This window comes from Gopherus evgoodei, chromosome 8, assembly GCF_007399415.2.
Source record: "Gopherus evgoodei ecotype Sinaloan lineage chromosome 8, rGopEvg1_v1.p, whole genome shotgun sequence".
Classification (NCBI taxonomy): domain Eukaryota; kingdom Metazoa; phylum Chordata; order Testudines; family Testudinidae; genus Gopherus; species Gopherus evgoodei.
This window is the reverse complement of record NC_044329.1, coordinates 36,916,507-36,937,125: the sequence shown is the minus strand read 5'-3', so window position 1 is coordinate 36,937,125 and position 20,619 is coordinate 36,916,507. Positions and strand designations below refer to the sequence as shown.

The 20,619-nt window shown below is 42.4% G+C and overlaps 1 protein-coding gene across 1 annotated transcript in view; it reads left to right on the top strand.

Annotated features, from left to right (window-relative positions):
• Positions 1–20,619, top strand: part of NRG2 (neuregulin 2) — a 314,981-nt gene that overhangs the window by 216,485 nt on the left and 77,877 nt on the right. The window lies entirely within an intron of this gene.

The following is a 20,619-nucleotide window of genomic DNA, read 5'->3' as shown; positions in this document are numbered from 1 at the left end:
TTGCTAACTGATCAATTTAAGCCCTGCAGCATACATGCTGATCATCTATTGCATTACTTTATCTTGCATAGCTACAAATGTTACTTACAGTCATAAAATTATCCTTTTCTTAAACTCAGTCAGTGTTTGTCTCTGTGGCCTCCTGTTGTCCCATCTTTGGTTAGTAGTCACCATTATGTCAAAGAAGGAATCCATCATTACACTGTCTCAGCTACGTGTCAGACTCAGGGCTGTATATCCATTTCCTCCTGCTGCTTTTTAAACACAGGGATGATAATGTGTGAAGCTTCTTACATCTGGTGGATTAACAAAGCAATGCACTGCGCTGGGGCTGCTTTACCTGATTATTCAAATGAGAATGCCGAATAGGCCAACTCCTACAAACACATTTAAAATCCTCCTTGAATAGTCTGTAGCAGCAAATCCCTCAACACCTGTTCCAACACATATCTCCAAAATAGCTAATCCACCATGATCTTCAGCTGCAAATGAATATTTTGTTCACTACTTTCTACCTTAATTTCCCCAGGAACAACGACTGCACCACAAGTCTTACCTGCTTCAGAAACTAAATTAGTTGTAATGGAAGATGAGTGTAAGTACCTTCTCTCCCCCCCCTCCCCCGATTATTTCTCTTGATTTATTTTGCTTTTACAACACATTTCGCTTTAATATTTTATCACATCTTGGCATATACTTAATCTCCACTTCTGTTTAGTTTCCAAGAAAGGCCTTGATCACTAACTAAATCCTTCAAAGGAAATGTTTGTTTCTGATACCCAAGTTCCAGAGAGAGGAGCAAATAACAAATGTTGGAATCCTAACTTGACCATCAGGGTGCTTTAAAAGTTTTAGCCATACTTTAAGAGATGCAAACTCTTTCAGTGAATAGGTTTTATTTAATATAGGTCAGATAAATACTTTATTTTCTATTTTTCAGTTTGTTTTTTATTTTTTCCACAGGGATAAGTAGGAATATAGGAAAGCAAGAAAAAGTACCTTTGTAATACATGCACAGTATGGATAGTAGCAGGCTAATAGAGTTGTACTCCATCACTGTATTTTTATAATACATTTCTAGAAAGCAAGAGCAGATTTACTGATATATTTCATTTGGCTGAATTTTTTTTTCGTTCATTTTTATTAGATTAATGTTCTGTTTTTCATAAAAGGAGTAAAAATAGAACTACAAACGCTGGCCACCAAGCAAATCTATAAAAGTCTGATGTCTAACAGATATATTTATTATACTATCAGTTCGTTCAGGAGTATAATGCTGTTTCTATAAATGAGCGTCTCTCCCTTTTCAAAGACATCTGACTAACCTAACACAACGAATACACTGGACATCCCATAATGATCTCATCTAAGCTGGCTTCAATGTTTAGAACGGTAGAGCAAACAATTTCCACTTCTATAGAATAAGAAGAGGAAGTCCTGCAATTTACAGTGCAAACTGCTGTACCTCTGTGGTGAAGATTTCAGGTCTGGGTCCATAATCGTTTTGGATTCATTGGGAATACTGCTGTGAGGAAAGCCAGTCTCACACTTAACTTTGCAGGATCAGGGCTTAGTTTCAGCCCTTAAATCACCTTCTCCCCCACCAATCTTTTGAGTGTGTTATTTCCAAAACATAACAGCAAATCATTTATATATGTAAATAATACGTTAAAAACAGTTACATGAAGATTACAAACCAAGGTGATACTACTTGTACATTTCCAAGGAATAATGACTATCTGCTATGCCTTGCTGTTCACCTGGTACCTGACTGTGTGACCAGATGTAGCAACATGGACCACTTCACCCGTGGAACTAGTATGTAGGATTAGGTCATTTAAGGACTAGATCCTGCATCCCATACTTCTGGCTACTGCAGTCAGGATCCTGTATCTGTTGTCATGATTAATATAATGTTATATGTGTGCATGGCCTGTGACAGATAAAGAAACGATTAGTGTCTCTGCCCTGAAGAACATATAGTCTAAAGGCCTTACCTTGCATGACTTACCCACATGAGTGATCCGAACACAAATAGCTCTGTTGGGTTGGATTGATAACGGGAGTGAAGTTTTTGGGATAATGCCGTAAATTAAGACGTGATATGATAAAATAAGGTAAGAAATGCTGGGTAGGGGAAAGGTTGAGTTTATAGTGGTTACAATTTTAATGTGGATCCTTTCTGTTTAGAAGGATCCATCTTCTAGCTATTAGACTACCTACCAGTACCCGCAAAAATTATCATTCTGGTATACCAGTAGGAATATTGTTAAGGTTTTCTAGTAGAAAACTTTAAGCAATTTCTCACCTTCCCACCCCAATGTTTTAAGAAAATAGAAGTCCGCATGTATCTAGTTCTGCCCATGCATTTTATAGTAGGTAAAGTTTTCAAGTTATCAGGTAACAATGTCTGGATATTAGGTTTCCTAATTAGAAAAGCAGTTTGTCTTTAAAAAGGGCTCATTCTCTTAGAGTCCATCTCCTTCTAATTTAATCCTGTGCTTATGCAAAATGCTGCATGAGCAACATCAGGTTAGGATGTGGCAAATTATGGCACCATAAACACAGGCTTCTCCAACAGAATCTGCTGTCAGTTACACCAGTATAAATCCAGAGTAATGATGTGTGTACTGGAGTCACTCTGGATTTACACTGGTTTAACTGAAAGCTGAATATTATGAATTCCCTGGAATATAAAGCAGAGGGAGAAAGCTTTTATGGGAGTCTTCCCTGTGTAACCAGTGGGGAAAATGGGCCTATACACTGTATTCCAACAAGAAAAAGAAAATCAGAAAATTGCTATGTAGGTAAATTTTCATTCTCTCTATCTTCTTTCTTTTCCACCCAAACTTGCAACTGTGTGAAAGTCTCCCTGTTTTGGTAAATGTCACCTCCACTTTGGAAATGATGGTACATTGTTAATTTGAAGCTGGGCTCTGTTTTTTCTTTATAGAGAGGTAGGAAACTCTCCATAATTAAGGCAGTAATTGGCTTTTTCCATTACAAGCTTTATTGTGTACCCCATCAAACCTCACCAAAATGAAACCAATCTACCTGAAATTTCTTATGTAATCACTGAAGACCAGTGCCACATCTGTGTGTTTTAAAGGGTGTGGTAAGTGGAGAAGGTGTTTGTGAGGTGGAAATAGGTACAATCAGAATTGCCTCACTCCTGTAAAATTATGTTATATAAACTCTCCATGTTGTGTATATTAAAAAAAGAGGGGAGTTTAGCTTAGAACCTCTAAATGAGCCTTACATCAGGTTGGTGCTGTTCATTGTTTTGAGGAAGGTTTGTAGGTTGTTTCCTGCACTTTTCAAACCAGTGAGAACTCCCAGAGGACTCCAGGGAGCTTACTTGTGTAACCAGTATGGTGCTTACTTGTGGTTGTAATGCCACAGTTCACGAGTAGGGAGCAGTATATGGGGTGCTGTAGCCAAGCACTGCACTACTTTGCCCTTTGTTCAGCAATTCACACTGGTGCGAAGGAAGCACCCGGCTTTATGACTTGGCAGCTGAATTAGATCCAATGCTTGAGAAAGCAGAGGGAGATCATGGCTACTGGTTGAGGCGTGCTGTACTTTTTCAAATTCTAATATATCTTTTTTGAGATGGGGCAACCAGAACGGCACACAGTATTCAAAGTGTAGGTGTACCATGGATTTACATAATGTCATCATGATATTTTCTATCTTATCTATCCCTTTTCTAATGGTTTCTAACATTCTGTTAGCATTTTTGACTGCTGCTTCACATTAATAGAAAACTATCCACAATTATCCTTTTCATCAGTACTACTGCCTACGCAGTTATTTCCTATTTTGTAGCTGGGCATTTAATTGTTCCCAAAATGAAGTATTTTGCACTTGTCTTTAAAGTCATAAAAGTATCTGAAAAAGCAGCAAAGTATCCTGTGGCACCTTATAGACTAACAGACATTTTGGAGCATGAGCTTTTGTGGGTGAATACCCACTTTGTCAGATACATGCATCTGACGAAGTGGGTATTCACCCACGAAAGCTCATGCTCCAAAACGTCTGTTAGTCTGTAAGGTGCCACAGGATACTTTGCTGCTTTTACAGATCCAGACTAACACGGCTACCCCTCTGATAAAAGTATCTGAGCTTCCTTATGCATCATTCTTTGTATTGCTTATTTCAGGGGTGTCTGGAGTTAGGGCTTTTAATCTTAGGCACAACAGGACCCAGACACCAAGATGCTATGTTGCAACTATGGATAGAATACGATTGGTCCAATAGGTAGGTTAAAGATGAATGGCTGGAAAATGTCACACCTGGAACTTTGTGTGTGAGAAAATGAGAAGTTATCCTTGAGATGTATAAGGCAATTTGTCTAGTGGCTAGAGCAGGGAACTATAACAGCAGGGTGGACTGATTTAAATAAAATTTTAATGATTTAAAACACCAAGCAGAAAACCTGGATTTGAATAATCAAATTTAATCTTATTTTGTATTTGTAATTTTTTCTTTTTCTAAAGTGTTTTATTCTCATTGGCTGGTAACCATTAAAACATGTTGATTTGCAACTAAATATAACCGTTACACTAAATTTGGTGGTACTTTGTGCTATCCAGAAGGACACATTATACCTAAATGCATTTTATTTAAGCAATTATATAGCTTAAATTACATTTATTCAGATTCTTAATTTTTACTTTTTGTGTTATGTTGAAAATAGTCAATGATGATTTGTGTCAAACTGTGTTGGAAATTGGAATTTAATTAAAAATTCACAAACAGCATTTTAAAATTTGTTAGCTAAATAAAACTAACAACTGTGCTGGATACATAAAAAAGTTTATTAAAACATTTTACATTTAAAACTGTTTTTATTAAACAAAGGAAGTATTCTCTGTAGTTAGTGAACTGAACTGATGGTTTCTGGTCATCGTGTCCATCAAGATTTTAGAACTAGTAGATCTCATCCTCTCACACCTCGTTTTTATTCATAGACCGGAAGAGGAAAACAAGCTTTCCTTCTTTTTCAACTCCCAATTGGTTTTTCAACTTTAGATGAACTAATCATTGAACCAAACTAGTTGAATAAACTGAAATGGAGAAAATATTCTCTCTGCACCTGCACAAGAGGCTACTGCTGTCGAAAGCTGGGTTTAGCACTTCAGCAAAGTCTGGTGCCAGTGGCTTCACCAGTGACTTCTGCTAATTCAGTCCACAGACTTTCTTTAGAATATTGGCAACAAACACATACAGTTTGAATATTATTATTTAATTTAATTTAATAGATTATAGTAAATTTAGGCCTTATTATGGATTATTTAAAATGTGAATAGGTTTGTTTTTAAAAAGAAGATCTATTGAACTGAAATTTAAAAATCCAATTTAAATACAAAAATGTTTTTTTCATTATCTTAGAAAAACTTTTTTTTAAATCAGTCGTGACTGGGAGTCAGGAGACCTGGGTTCTATTTACAGCTCTGCCATTGGACTATTGCGACTCTCTCTGGACTTCAGTTTCCTCATCTAATAATGCACTTTAAGATGGCTAGAGGAAAAAAGGTTGTCCACTGTCTAAGCCAGGGGTCGGCAGCCTTTCAGAAGTGGTGTACCGAGTCTTCATTCATTCACTCTAATTTAAGGTTTCTCGTGCCAGTAATACATTTTAATGTTTTTAGAAGGTCTCTTTCTATAAGTCTATAATATATAACTAAACTATTGTTGTATGTAAAGTAAATAAGGTTTTTAAAATGTTTAAGAAGCTTCATTTAAAATGAAATAAAATGCAGAGCCCTCCGGACCAGTGGCCAGGACCCAAGCAGTGTGAGTGCGACTGAAAATCAGCTCGCATGCCATAGGTTGCCTACCCCTGGTCTAATTGCACAAACCCAAACACCTATAGCCCGCCCCTTCCCCAAGGCTACACCTCTTTTCTGAGGCCTTGCCCCTTCTCACTCCAGCCTCCCTCTCTTGGATGCTCACTCTCTCCCATCCTCACTCACTTCACTGGGCTGGGTAAGGAGATTGGAATATTGGGGGGTTAGGCTCTGGGCTGGGGGGTGGAGCTGAGGGGTTTGGAGTGTGGGAGGGGGCTCAGGGCTGGGGCAGGTGGTTGAGGTGTGGGAGGAGGTTTGGGGTGTGGGCTCTGGAAGGGAGTTTGGGTGCAGGAGGGTGCTGGGGCAGGGATTTGGGGTGAAGAATGGAATTTGGGTGCGTGCGGGCGGGGGCTCAGGGCTGGGGCAGGGGGTTTGGGTGCAGGAGAAGGTGTGGGAGGGAATTTGGGTGCAGGAGGGGGATCCGGACTGAGCCTGGGGAAGGGTGTTGGGCTGCAGGAGTAGGTGAGGGGTACAGACTCCGGGAGGGAGTTTGGGTGTGGGAGAAGGCTCATGGCTGGGGCAAGAGGTTGGGTGTGGGAGGAGGTTTGGCGTGCAGGCTCTAGCCAGGTGATGCTTACCTTGGGTGGCTCCCAAAAGTGGTGGCATGTCCAGCAATGGCCCCTAGGCTCAGGGGTGGCCAGGCACCACTGCACATTGCCCCCACCTCCAGGCACCACCCCCGCAACTCCCATTGGCAGTGATTCCCCATTCCCAGCCAAGGGAGCAGTGGAGTCGGCACTAGGCGCGGGGGAATTGCACAGAGACCCCCTGGCCATGCTTCCGCCTAGCAGCCTCAGGGACATGCTGGCTGCTTCTGGGAGCCGCTTGGCATCAGGGCAGGTAGGAAGCCTGCCTTAGCCCTGCTACACCACTGGACTTCTAGTGGCCTAAAATCTCCCAGATCAGCTTCAGTAGCCTCTGGGAGATCGAGTCCAGTTCCAGGAGACTCCTAGCCAAATGGGGAGGGTTGACACCCCTAGGAGGAAAGCATCTATAGAAGTGTAAAGTTGTTAGTGGTATTATAGGGATTCTAGAAGATGGATGCTGTGATGCTGACAGGTGCTTTTTGGGGCCCGGATGGCAGAGGAGAAAATTGGACAACCTTGTGACCTTCAAGAGATCACTTGAGAGGTTCTTCTTGAAACTTGACAAAAATACAGAATATTGCAGCTGCCAGCCGTTGAAACAGGCCATTTCACTGAAACAGGCAGCCAGGTTATATGGGTTAAGAAACATTTACAATCCCTTCTCTTATGAAGCCTTAATGGCATAAAATGGACTGAAGTTGTGACTGTTCCACATTATCTGTTGTTTCAAGTGAAGTGTTCTGCATTCTGTTGTGGGTGCCTGTGCCTACACTACGATCCAGGGGCATGGTTCCTCTGCTTGTGTACACATACAGGTGCTAGCTTGCATGGAGTGAGCATGGCTATAAATAGCAGCGTATCCATAGTGACAGGGGTAGCGGACACAGGGCTGAGCCGGGCCAAATACAAATGCACCTGAAAACCATGGTGCATATGCAGCATGGCTCAGCTGCGCGTCTGGTGCCACTGCCTGTGCTACTGCACCTTCACTACTATTTATGCTCGTGCTAGCTCTCATTGAGCTTCCACGAGTATGTGTGCAAGGGCAGCAGCATCAGGGCCCTAGCTCATTGTGCAGGCGTAGCCTGTGTTGCACTGGTGCGTACTTAATAAACCTGGTTGTCCCTCTGGTGTGCCCTCAAGACCCTTTCGCAAACAAGATGAGGTCATTTCAGTGAGCAACATTTTACTAATGATCTAAATGTTGGGATATACCCAGATCAATAAAAATGCAGGCACAGAATACTTCCATAATCGGAAATCATCCCCATCAACTGTCAGCTTAGTGCAATCTGCTCTGACTCGCATGGTTTGATTTAAGAGGATCAGAAACATTCAGAATACTTCAAATAGCAAAACCCCAATGTTAAGGATCAGTTCAGACATTAAAGCAATACCCTTTTGACAGTATTGCAGTGCCAGTTATAAGACAGCCTTAGACTGAGAAGATGGCATATATCAGCGTAGAAACCCATGCTCTGCTACATCAGTATAAATTTGTTGTCACTTCATGGACATCCGTGAGTTAATCCAGAATTACACCAGTGTAAGAGGATAATTTGGCCCAGAGACCTCACTGTACTTCATCTCTGATGGAGGGTTGGGCAAACTAGTTTGAAAGGAACCTCAGATTCTGTGTTTTATCAGTAAGTACATTAGGCATATACAGAGCAAGTGATTTGTATACACTCTCAAACCAGCTGAATCCATCTGTCAAACCTAATGTCTAAATATTGAGAGAGTGAAGTGTTTGTACTCTATGAACCCAGCATTCAATGTTATTTAAAACAAAAAAAAGTGGTGGAAAGCAGGTCTTAACTGGCACAGTTCCCTTGCTCTGATAAACAGTAGCTGTGGTTCATAAAGATAAAATGCAATATATAGTCCAAACTGCATTAATTAACCCTTTGGAGACTACAGGTGTAGTATCTCTAAGACCTCCTAAGCATTAATTTGGTTAGCAGCATGCTGAAAATCAGTGGTCATAGGGTTAAATCACATCTGATATAGGAACTGTAATGTTCTTTCTCAAGTTCCTGTGCATGCGGATCCCACTCATGGGTGTGCTCGCACCTTCTGTGCTGCATGTGGGAGGTTTTTCTTTAGCAGCTTCCCCTGGGGGTTGCACATTTGACCAGCATGCTCTTGTGCACTCCTTCTTAAGAGCAGGGAGACCCCAACTGCCAGCCAGTTTCAACAGCGTGTTGGAACTTCCCTGTGTCCCTCTTAGTTAGATAGCTATAGTGTAGGATGGATGGACAGCTAGCTTTCACTTCATTAGATTTTTTTTGTTTTATGGCCTGCTGGCAAAAAGAAAAAAAAGGTAGGTAGTAGTGGTGGAGGACTTTTGGGGCTGTTATGTCTTGGTCATGCTCAATAGGTTTTAAATCTCATTTGTTGAACAGAAGGGTAAATATTCAGGGAGAGACATATAATGTCTGTATGAGTTTGTTAGGCATTTGAGAAACGCACACTGGAGTCCAAAGTGTCCTCAAGATTTTCCTCATGGAAATATCCATGAGAGCAACTTCAAAGAGATTCTGAAAGAACAGGGAATAACCTCGGTTCCTCAAATGCACCAGAGATTGGGGAAAAACAGAGTTTTAAGGGTTCAAAGAGATCTTTCAGATCTGAAAGGACCTTGCCTCAGCAAGCTAAGGTCATTTGAGGGACAAGATTTATTCAATTCCTTTCAGGTCAGTGTCTAGAATTACTGTATCAGGCAATGCTGGCTACGTATACCAACATGCAATGGGGCAGAATCACAGATTTTTATGATAAACTCCCCTCAGCGTTAGAAGAATTTACTTCCATCTGCTCTAGGATGACCAGACAGCAAATGTGAAAAATTGTGACAGAGGGTGGGAGGTAATAGAAGCCTATTTAAGAAAAAGACCCAAAAATTGGGACTGTCCCTGTAAAATTGGGACATCTGGTCACCCTAATCTGCTCTGAAGGAATGTTGTTTGCAAAAAATCTCTGCAAGTAGCTTTGGACTCAGTGGATGTGATTTATGGCAACTGGATCTGTCGTCATGAGAAGAGACTATTGGCTTTCAGTATTGGGCCTGCCTAGGGAGGGCCAGACTATACCAGTGGGACCTCCCCAGAGTGAATGTAACTTAAAGGACTTACTGGTTCTCCAGAATCCTTAGGAGGGGCGTGGCCTCTAGTGGAAGAGGTGGGACCTTTAAATCCCCAGGCACTTTAAATCAGGATTTAAAGGGGCTGGGGCTGTGGTAGCAGCAGCTGGGGGCCCCAGGGCCTTTAAATCACCCTCAGAGCTACTAGTTACAGAGGCGGCTGGGAGCCCCAGAGGTGATTTAAAGGGCCTGGGGCTCCAGCTGCCACTACTGCAGCAGAGTCCCGCGCATTTTAAATCACCATCACAAGGGGCTCCTGGCTGATGCTGCTGCCCCGGGGCCCCAGCCTCTGGTGGAGCTTTAAAGGCCCCAGGGCTCTGCTGCAGTAGCAGCAGCCAGGAGCCCCATGCCCTTTAAATCACCGCCAGAGCCCCACCAGTGCTACCCCAGGGCTCCAGCAGTGGGGCTTGGGTGGTGAATTAAAGGATCCCAGAGGGTAGTGGCAGGGGTAGCCCCGGGCCCTATAAATCGCCACCTGAGACCAGCTGCCGGAACCCTGAGGTAGCAGTGGCAGCCGGGGGCTTAGGCAGTGATTTAAAGGGCCCAGGGATCCGGCTGCTGCTACCCCCCCAGGCCCTTTAAATTGTCTCCGGAGCCCTGGGGTAGTGGCGGTGGGGCTCCGGGGACTATTTTAAGGGCTGGGATGGTAGCGGCTGTCGCATCCCCAGATCCTTTAAATAGCGGCTGGCGGGGCTTTGGAGTGGAGCCTGGAGCTGGAGCATGGAGCAGCCCTGAGCAGTGGAGCTGCAGGTTTTTGCCTGGAGCTGGAGCCCAGCTCTAAAGCCCTGGCCACCAGAGCCATGCCACTGCTACCCCAGGGTTCTGGTGGTAATTTAAAGGGCATGGGACAGTAGCTGTGGCAGAAGCCCTGGGCCCTTTAAATTGCTGCCCAGGGAAGCCTATCCTCCCTGGTACAGCATACCAACTCTTACCTGTATGCTGTACCGGGGCGTACCTCTGGACCTCCCTTTCAATGGTCAAGATCTTTTTAGTGCTAAGACGGATGACACATTGCATTCTCTAAAGGATTAAGGATACGTCCAGACTACCCGCCGGATCGGTGGGTAGCGATGGATCTATGAGGGATCAGTGTATTGTGTCTTGTCTAGATGTGATATATCGATCCCCGAACATGTGCCCGTCGACTCCGGAATTCCACCAGGGCGAGCAGCGGAAGTGGAGTTGCCAGGGGAGCTGCGGCCATCGATCTCGCACTGTGAGGACAGGAGATAAGTCGAAATAAGATACATCGACTTCAGCTACGCTATTCCCATAGCAGAAGTTGCGTATCTTACATCAACTCCTCCCACCCCCCCAGTGTAGACCAGGCCTCAGAGCCACGTTAAGATTGTTTGGTCTCTACACTCTGTCCTTCAGAAGAAAGCAGTATAGACCTCAAGCTTCTACCAAACAGAGTTCTCAACCTGCCACTTTGACCTGTTTCTTCCATCAGAGACCTTTTGATCAAGGAAGACAGAGATCAAGATTCCAGAAGAGGAAATTGTTTGATCCATTTAATATCTTGGCCCCATCTGCTCATCCTCAAAAGAAGCACTTTTGATGCTATGGTTGAGGATACATATACAATCTACTTGAATTTATTCCCCCTTCACTCCTCCCCCCTCTTTTTTTAAAGGATTGAGCTGGAATAACCATGGACCAGCGGGTTCTCCAGGTCATCCAGGAGGGTTATATTATAGAATTCCACACCATTCCAGACATATTTCCAATAATCTGCCAGTTAATTTCAGATCTGAGGACTCATCCTCAGAACCATGTAAGAGTCTTCCTAAAACTATTAGGCAACATGGCCTCTTGTACTTATGTAACCCCTTTCTCCAGGCTCAGAATGAGATCTCTGCTGTCCTGGATCAAATGGATGTTTTGGCCGCGTGTCCAAACACTTATAGTGATAAGAATAAAGATAGCACAACCAGTCCATAGAGTCCTTGAACACAAGCAATATGGCCTGGGAACTCTATTTCAGACTCTAAATCCTGCCAAAATTCCCATCACCAATTTATCTCAATAGGGGTGGGGTGCTCATCTAGATCAATTTCAAATGCAGAGTGTTTTTTTCTATAAAGGATTCCTTGAATCATATAAATGTACTGGAGCGAAGAGTGATTTGCTTAGCATTCAGGTCTTCCCTTCCACTACTACAGGGTCTGTCAGTTCAAGGCAATTGCACAGTGATTGTCTAATATTAAACAAACAAGGGCAGGCAAGATCAGACCCTCTTTATCAAGAAGCCATAATGCTGTGGAAATGGTGCATTTAGTATCACATCAATATTGTAGCGCTTCATCTACTAGGGCAGGCTAGTGTCTGTGCTTCCTCTGGACCCTGTATCTTTAAGGGGGCAAGATAGCTCAGTGGTTTGAGCATTGGCCTGCTAAACCCAGGGTTGTGAGTTCAATCCTTGAGGGGGCCACTTAGGGATCTGGGGCAAAAATCAGTACTTGGTCCTGCTAGTGAAGGCAGGGGGCTGGACTCAATGACCTTCTGAGGTCCCTTCCAGTTCTCTAGGGGTCATCAAATGAAATTAATAGGCAGCAGGTTTAAAACAAATAAAAGGAAGCTCTTCTTCATGCAGTGCAGTCAACTTGTGGAACTCTTTACCTGAGGAGGTTGTGAAGGCTAGGACTATAACAGCATTTAAAAGAGAACTGGATAATTTCATGGTGGTTAAGTCCATAAATGGCTATTAGCCAGGATGGGTAAGGAATGATGTTCCTAGCCTCTGTTTGTCAGAGTATGGAGATGGATGGCAGGAGAGAGATCACTTGATCATTGCCTGTTAGGTTCACTCCCTCTGGGGCACCTGGCATTGGCCACTATCAGTAGACAGATACTGGGCTAAATGGACTCTTGGTTTGACCTGGTATGGCCATTATTATGTTCTTTGGACTTGACAGTGTGGAAAGTTTTTGGTTAATAGCCAGGTATAAGGAACATTCATTGTAGGTACAAACAGTCTTTTTGCCGAATAGTAAACTTTCTACTAGAAAAAACATACATGGCAAAATGAAAGAGTTTTTCAGCTGGTGTGAAGACAAGAGGATGTGTTCCTGCCTGTTCTTCTGTTCCACTCATTCTGGATTACTTTTTATTTAAAACAGTTTAGTTTGTCTTTAAGTTCCATTAATATACATTTAGCATTTTTGGCTTGTCACCCACCAATTACAGGTTTGTCTGCCCTTTCTCATCTAACAGTTGTCAGATTCCTAAAAGGTTTGAATCTCCCGTTTCCCCCAGCTAGAAATATACCTCCCTGATGAGACTTGAATTCAGTGCTTTCGGCTCTAATGGAACCGCCTTTTGAACCATTATCACCTTTTTCTAGTCAACACTTAACTATGAAAGCTGCTTTTTAGTGGCTATTACTTCTGCCTGCAGTTAGCAAAATCCAAGCTCTCATCACCTCCTTCCACCCCTACCCTGGTACACTGTTTTTCATACTGATGGAGTCAAATTAAGACCTCTCCCTAAATTCATACCAAAGGTGGTGTCGGACTTTCATATTAACCTATATATTCAATTACTGTTTTTCTTTCCTAGACCTCAGGCATCTGACATGCAGAATATGAAGTTTTGATTCTGGAGGAGAAAAGCCCTCTTATGCTACCTAAATACAATGAGACCATTTAGAAAGACCCTTAGGTTGTTTGTAGGCTATGGTAGCAGAACTATTGGCAACCCTCTCTTGACTGAAAGACTGTCGAGAGAGGTTGTATTAGAACTGTTGTGAGCTGTATTAGAACTGACTATGAGGTCAGTAAACTGAAACTTCTTTTGAACATCTTGGCTCATTTTCCTTCAACAGCATGCTGCAGTAGGGCTCCGCTGATGGAAACACATAGGGCAGCTACATGGTTTCCAGTTCATGCATTTACTAGGTATTACTCATTGGAGGCTTTCTCAAGAGTTAATGCTCAAGTTGGAAGAGCCAGTCCTTCAACCTTTGTTCAGAGAAATTCCGTATCTCCCTCCTCCAAAGAGTTGAACGGCTTGCCAATCACCATGAGCGGAATCCACGTGGACAGGAACTCGTAGAAGAAAGAGCAGTTACTTGACTTACAGTAACTGTGATCCTTGGGCATTGGATCCCATGACCCACCCTCTATCCCCACAGCTCGAAGTCTTATCACTGAGGCTTTGGGTGATGAAGGATGTGGCTGGCGGTTGAGGTTGCCCTGCCCTTTATGCTTTCAGGAGGAGAAGCTTGAGAGCACGCAGAGTGCATGTGTGACCCCTAGGGGACATTGGAAGCTTTTTCTCTGTCAAATTCCTGTGCAGAGGGTGTGAGGTATTTGAACATCTCAAATAATCAGTTACTGTAGGTTAAGCAACCATTCTTTTTCTTGCACAATTGTTAGCTACTTTTTCAAGCATGTAGTTTGTGCAAGGGGAAGCTGGTAGTACCATGCTTAAGTCAATATGAGAGCAAGCAAACAATCGATTTTTCAATTCGGGGGCCAAACCAAAAATTCTGAAAAAATAATTGATCTGTATCTAACCAAAACTGATTTTTTTTTCTCCTCAAGGAAATGAAAAATTGAAGGAAAAAAAGGGTCAAAATGAAATATTTTGAATGTTGATTCGAACTGACATTTCATTCTCAAATGTTTCAAAATGACATTTTTAAAATGGTTCATTTTAATATTTTCAAAATGGGACATTTTGATATTTTTTTCTTTTTTTTTGGTAACCAAAACTATTTGTCAAGTTTGATCCAAATTTGCAAATAGTTTCAGTGCCCCCTAAAGTGCATATTTTTGGGCTAATTTACTACTAGCCCCTCCCCCCATTAAAAATCACTCCTTTCTAATCAGTATTCTTACTTTAGAGGAGAGACAATTTTTGATTATTCTCTTCTGCTACTCCTGAATGTAGTGTATTTGGATTCCTAGATAATTCAATAAATAGAGCTCTGTTCATATATGTCCAAAATACCACAATTTGAGCTGGGCAGGAAATGGTTTCCCAGCCCACAAATGCTTTTGAGAGTTTACCATCCCCAATTGGGATGAAAAGCTGAAATCTCAAAAAAATTCATGAACCAAAACCTAGGTGAATTAAAATGTTTTCTGCGTTTCCATTTCAAGGTTTTTTTCTTTGTAACCATTTGTCATTCTAATTATTAAATTGAAAATTTCCCAGCCAGCTCCAGCAACAATGTTCTGTTTGCTATATAATGTTAGTTTTTTAAAATTAAACCCTGAATATTTATATTTGATGTTGTTCTTATTGACGGGGCAAATAATAGCACTGGTAAAAGCTGGTCTCTAGCTCTTTCCAAATCTCATTTGAAAATACATCCTTCATCCCTGAGGCCCTGCCACCTCTTCATTTCCCTCTCCTTTCATTGCTGGCTTTGTATCTAAATGGAGGTTTCTTGGGGCAGATGGGGCGGGTGCTGCCTGCATTGCTTTAAATCAGATATACTACTGCTGTCAGTCGGCTCGAAGTGGTGCTTTGTGTCCATTCTGCATGCGTGCGTTCAGATCTCACCTGCCTGCTGGCGAAGGCATTCACTGGTATTGATTCTTCATGCTTTCATTTCACCACTTTTTTCCGTAATTGACATCACGACTCCATGGAGCATTTTGGGACGCAGCTCATATGTGAGTGGTGCTGCTGTGTAAACCTTCTCCTATCCCCTTATTTTAAATGAAGCATCCTACCACCTGAATTACAGCCACTACTGCCATAAATTGTTCCCTCCATTATTCAAACTTCCAGTTATCTCAATATTTTTGATGTCTCACAAAGCATTTTGGATAAAGAGGGTTGTACCGGGTACCAAATAAGGGCTTTATCCTGTGAAGTGAATCAAGGGGAGTTAGGGGTGCTCTGCCCCTGGGGAATCAGGCCTGAAAGTTGTATTGTGCTGTATGGTCCATTGAAGTGGAATGGTTCTGAAATTTCCATTCTGGATCATCTGGTATAATTGTGAGGTGTTCAGAACAGAGTTAGAAAAAGAATGTAACATTCATGGCTACAAATAATCTAATTTCTGCACTTGGGACGTGTTTCAACTGTCGCTGATACTAGTGGCAAAACTCCCTTTGACTTCAATAGTTTTACATAACCACTCATCAAATGGCCCAAGATGACTGGAGATATAAATACAAATGTATTTGCTTGTAAATCTGTGAATTATCCTGCCAGGCCAGAATGTGACAGAAATGCGATCCTCATTTAAGAAGGAGATACCCTACCAACCTAAATTCCCCCTACATTTTCAGTTGGCTAAGTTATTCTTCACACTGACAACTCAGTTAACTGTTTTGTACTGTAGTGTGTGCTGCTGAACAGATGCTACATTTTACTCCAGCAGTGGCTGAATTTCAGAGATAGATGAAGCGATGCCAGTGAATAGCACTGTGTGTATATCAGTTTTATTGGGATCTTTAGCATAATGCAAACATAAAACATGATTTTTTAAAAAATAACAAGGCTGTGTTAGAAAAACTACCTAATCATGCATTTTTAAGGCAGGAATAGCTCTACTAAAAGATTTGCTTCTTAATTTCACAATATGCAACTTTTAACCAGTCATTAAAAGATATATTTTATTTCTGTTTCATTTTGTTTAAAGAACAATGTATATTTAAAATCAGATTAATATCACATGGAATCCATGTTAGAGTCCATGTTGTGCCCTATTCTAAGGGCACTATCTGAATTTTCCATATCTTTTGACCCTTCCTTAATGCTATATCTATATCTATATCTATATAAACTCTGCCTTTTTATATTGAGTGATATATGTGCTTTCTACTGTAGGTGGAGATGGATTCTGTGCTCCATTATTATTTTCCTCTCTCTGTTCTTCACCTTCTTTGTTTACTATGGAACGCTTACTCCAGAGCATATAGTTTCCTTGTATGATTTATGATGTCTGACTTTGCCAAAAGAGTGCCATGGAGCTGCTTGCTAATAATTGACAAATGACTTGGTTGTGCAGACTGATGGCCTTGTTCTGCCTTTGTATTGTCGGTTTGTACCAAGGTTTTGGGAGAAGGCTGCTCAGACCTGACTCAGCTGCTCTAGTTTTAGTTTGAAAGGAGATGTCTGAGCTTTTCCATTTGTGTCTTGGGTAGATGGAAATCTTTCTTCTGCGTCAGAACTGAACCAATGTCCCTTCTTTGGGCTAGGGGTGCTGTGCTGCCACAGGAGACCTCTCCTAGATGTGACATAAAATGTATAGTGATGACTTTAAAAATTCCAAAGTGATTTGGACACACAATTCTCATTGATTTTAATGAGAATGGGGCATCAAATTCCCCAAAGCACCTTGGAAAATCTGTCATAGTCACTAAAGATCCCTTGGCATTTTTTTCAAGAGCAGGGTTAATCCCAGAGTCATAGCTGATAACATTCTGCCTCCCTTAGAACCATTCCTTGTTTAATTTATATGCTCGTTGCTCTCTGTTCTAAACTGCTTGCTTCTACTATATGCTGTTAAAGAACTGCTATGTTGCACCCTAGAGTTGACTGCATTTCTCTTCTTAGTTACATGATTCCTCTGTATAGTAAACAAACAAACAAAAACAAACCAACCAAACAAAAAACCAAACATACACACAAAACCACCTTTGGGATGCTTGGAGCTGTCTGCTGGAAAACATACAGGTATTGTTAAGAAAAAGTTGAAGAAAGCCAACTTGAAAAGCAGCCCTTATGAGATGTGCGGTGTAGAAATAGCATTGCTGAGAGCATAGCCCAAGCAGTGCTGTGGCACTGCTCAGCACAGCTCACAATGAAATGATTCGTGTTGCCTAAGCTGTCATGGTATATTTCCCTACTCTGAACCTTAGCGTACAAAAGATGGGGTACCAGCATGAATTCCTCTAAGCTCAATTACCAGCTTAGTACTTGTAGCACTGCCACCAACCAGGAATTCCAGTGCCTGGTACACTCTGGTCCCCCCAAAACCTTGCCCGGGGACCCCCAAGACCCAGTCCCTCTGGATCTTAACACAAGGAAAGTAAACCCTTTCCCTCACCATTGCCTCTCTCAGGCTTCCGCTCCCTGGGTTACCCTGGAAGATCACTGTGATTCAAACTCCTTGAATCTTAAAACAGAGAGGAAAATTCACCTTCCCACCCTCCTTCTCTCTTCCCCTCCCAGACTCTCCCTGAGAGAGAAAGTAATCCTAACACAGAGAGAAATTAACCTTTCTCTCCCTCTTCCCTCCTTTCTCCCCACCAATTCCCTGGTGAATCCAGACCCCGTCCCCTGGGATCTCACACTAGAATAAAAAAAAACAATCTGGTTCTTAAACAAGAAAAGCTTTTAATTAAAGAAAGAAAAACAGTAAAAATTATCTTTGTAAATTTAAGATGGAATATGTTAAAGGGTCTTTCAGCTATAGACACTGGGAATACCCTCCCAGCCTAAGTATACAAGTACAAATTAAAACCCTTTCAGCAAAATACAAATTTGAACTCCTTCCAGCCAAATACACATTTGCAAATAAAGAAAACAAACATAAGCCTAATTCACTTTATCTACCTAGTACTCACTATTCTGGACATATAAGAGCCTGTATCGAAGAGATTGGAGAGAAACCTGGTTGCATGTCTGGTTCCTCTGAGCCCCCAAAGTGAACAACAACCAAAATCTAACAGCACACACACAAACTTCCCTCCCTCAAGATTTGAAAGTATCCTGTCCCCTGATTGGTCCTCTGGTCAGGTGACAGCCAGGCTCACTGATCTTGTTAACCCTTTCCAGGCAAAATAGATATGAAGTACTTCTGTTCTATTAACTCTTACTTATCTGTTTATGACATAAGCAAATAGCAAACACTGGGTGTCAAAATGCACCACTTCATTATATATAATTGAGAAAGTAAAATGTGAGGGTAACAGTCTGGGTCACAGGTGACTGAGGCGGTGGATCTGATCAGCTTAATGAGCACAGAGAGAGAGAGAGAGAGAGAGAGACTCCATACAAAGCCGAATCCACCAGCAGGGGTCCTTGTAGAAGTAAGAGTTGCAGAACAAACCATGTAAGTTGTTCTTGTGCTAGGCTTGCATTTGTGAAAACGTCCCACTTACTTCAGGAGATCACCAAAATGACAGGATTTTGGGAGTCCGCTGTTTATTCAACTTTCTTCAACTCCCAGCTGTTGTATTGGTCACCTCATATCTCCTGGGGTGAAGTCGGGAAGTAGGATTATGAGGTATTTTGCCATCGGGTTATTATCAGATGTTTGGCTCCATGCATGTGTTCTTTCTGCATGTGCACCAGCTCTGGCCAGATAGCCCGTACAGCAGGCACCAATCAACTGACCAATGAGATCACAGGACTTGGTTTAATAGTGAAGGCACCTGGCCAGGTTTATTGCTAATGCCCAGGGCTGACACAACCGATTAGGCGACCTAGGCAGTCTCCTAGGGCACTAAAATTTGGGGGGCGGCGACCGCAGCGGCCGGATGTTCGGTCACCGCAGTCATTGGTGGTATTTTGGGGGCGGGACCTTCCACCGCCTCTGGGGGCGCCATTTCGGGGGTGGGACCTTCCACCGCCTACGGCACCAAAAAGGCTGCTGGCGCTCCTGCTAATGCCCTGGCTCAATGGTTACAGGTCACACTAACACATGTATGCCCGTGACAATGGACAGCTCAGTGAGGGGATTTTCCAGACGAAAGCTTAAAGCAAGGTAGCCCAACATTTATAGACTGAGACAAACAGTCTGGGATTAAATAATTTACATATCACCTTGTGTGTTTCATGACATGTTTGTTACCTCCCCTTGTTCTTTCCTCCTGATGTTTCAGACAACATTCCTATTCATCACCTGTCTTTCTACTTTTACTGCTGCTGATTCAGACAAAATATCACTATTCATCTCTTTTGTCAAACCATTTTATTGTGTGCTAGGTTGGGGTGTTCTTGTGCTGGCCTGCTGGAATGTGTTTACATATTCAGTGTGTTTTAGCAAAGCTAGCAATACCATTGCTGAGTTCGTGTACCGGACACTGACTTGCAGGCAAGCAGCTGCTTTTGACAGGGCCTGACTGTTGTTCACAGCATAACTTTTGCTGACTTTGGTTCAGGCCTCAGGTCCATGCTTCAGGCTCTCTTTCTACTACATGAGTCGCTGACTTCAGTCCAGCCCATGGGATTAGTTATCACCTGATGGCTGCTTGGAAAAGAGTTGGAGGTTCCAGTTCAGCCCTTATGCAAAGTGCTATAAAATGTAACAGACAACAATAACCATTTGGTGAGTTTTTTCACTATCTCTAGAAATCAACAGACAATTTAGTTCCTCTGTAGAATTCTTTAGGACAGTTAAAAAGGCAACAAGAAATACTATATTCTCTACTACATTCTGTAGGGTTTTGCAGTTATTTCTAGGAGAATCTCACTAAGTTACTCTAGAACACTGTTGGATTCAACTTTCTTTAATTTTAGAGGACTTTTCCGTATGGGAATTCCCAGCTGGGACAAGTATCCCCAACTCAGAAAGCATCAACACTACCTTTTTTGGTAGTCTCATTAGAGAAGCCAAAGCTGAATGACCATGAATACTGATTATCGTTCCATCAATAGAGGCTGCCCCTCCAGGGCAGAGTTCAGGTAGATCTGTAGACTTGTACTGCCACTGTGCTGCTCCTTTTCTGGGAACAAATGGTGGACGTCTGTTTCTAGGCCATGGAGAACTACTTTGTTATGGAATCACAGAGAGCCACCACATGATGACTGTGTCATCCCACACACTCCATTGTGATTGGATACTGATCCAGTGCACATATAGCCACTCAGGGCATCAGCATCATATCACAGCTACTTTGCGACTCTGTAACTCAATGCAACACATTCTCTTTCTGTTCTTCATCTGTGACCTCCTGATGAGGGTGAAAGATTGAACATGAGGGTGTGTGTGTGTTTCTTCATCTCATTTGCCCTCCTGGGTTGATGGGGAGTGAGGAAACAATTTTTTTTCTTACTCCTCGTCTCTGATTCCTGGCTGCTGGAAGGGATGTTTGCACAGAACTCTCACCCTATCCCCTCACACTTT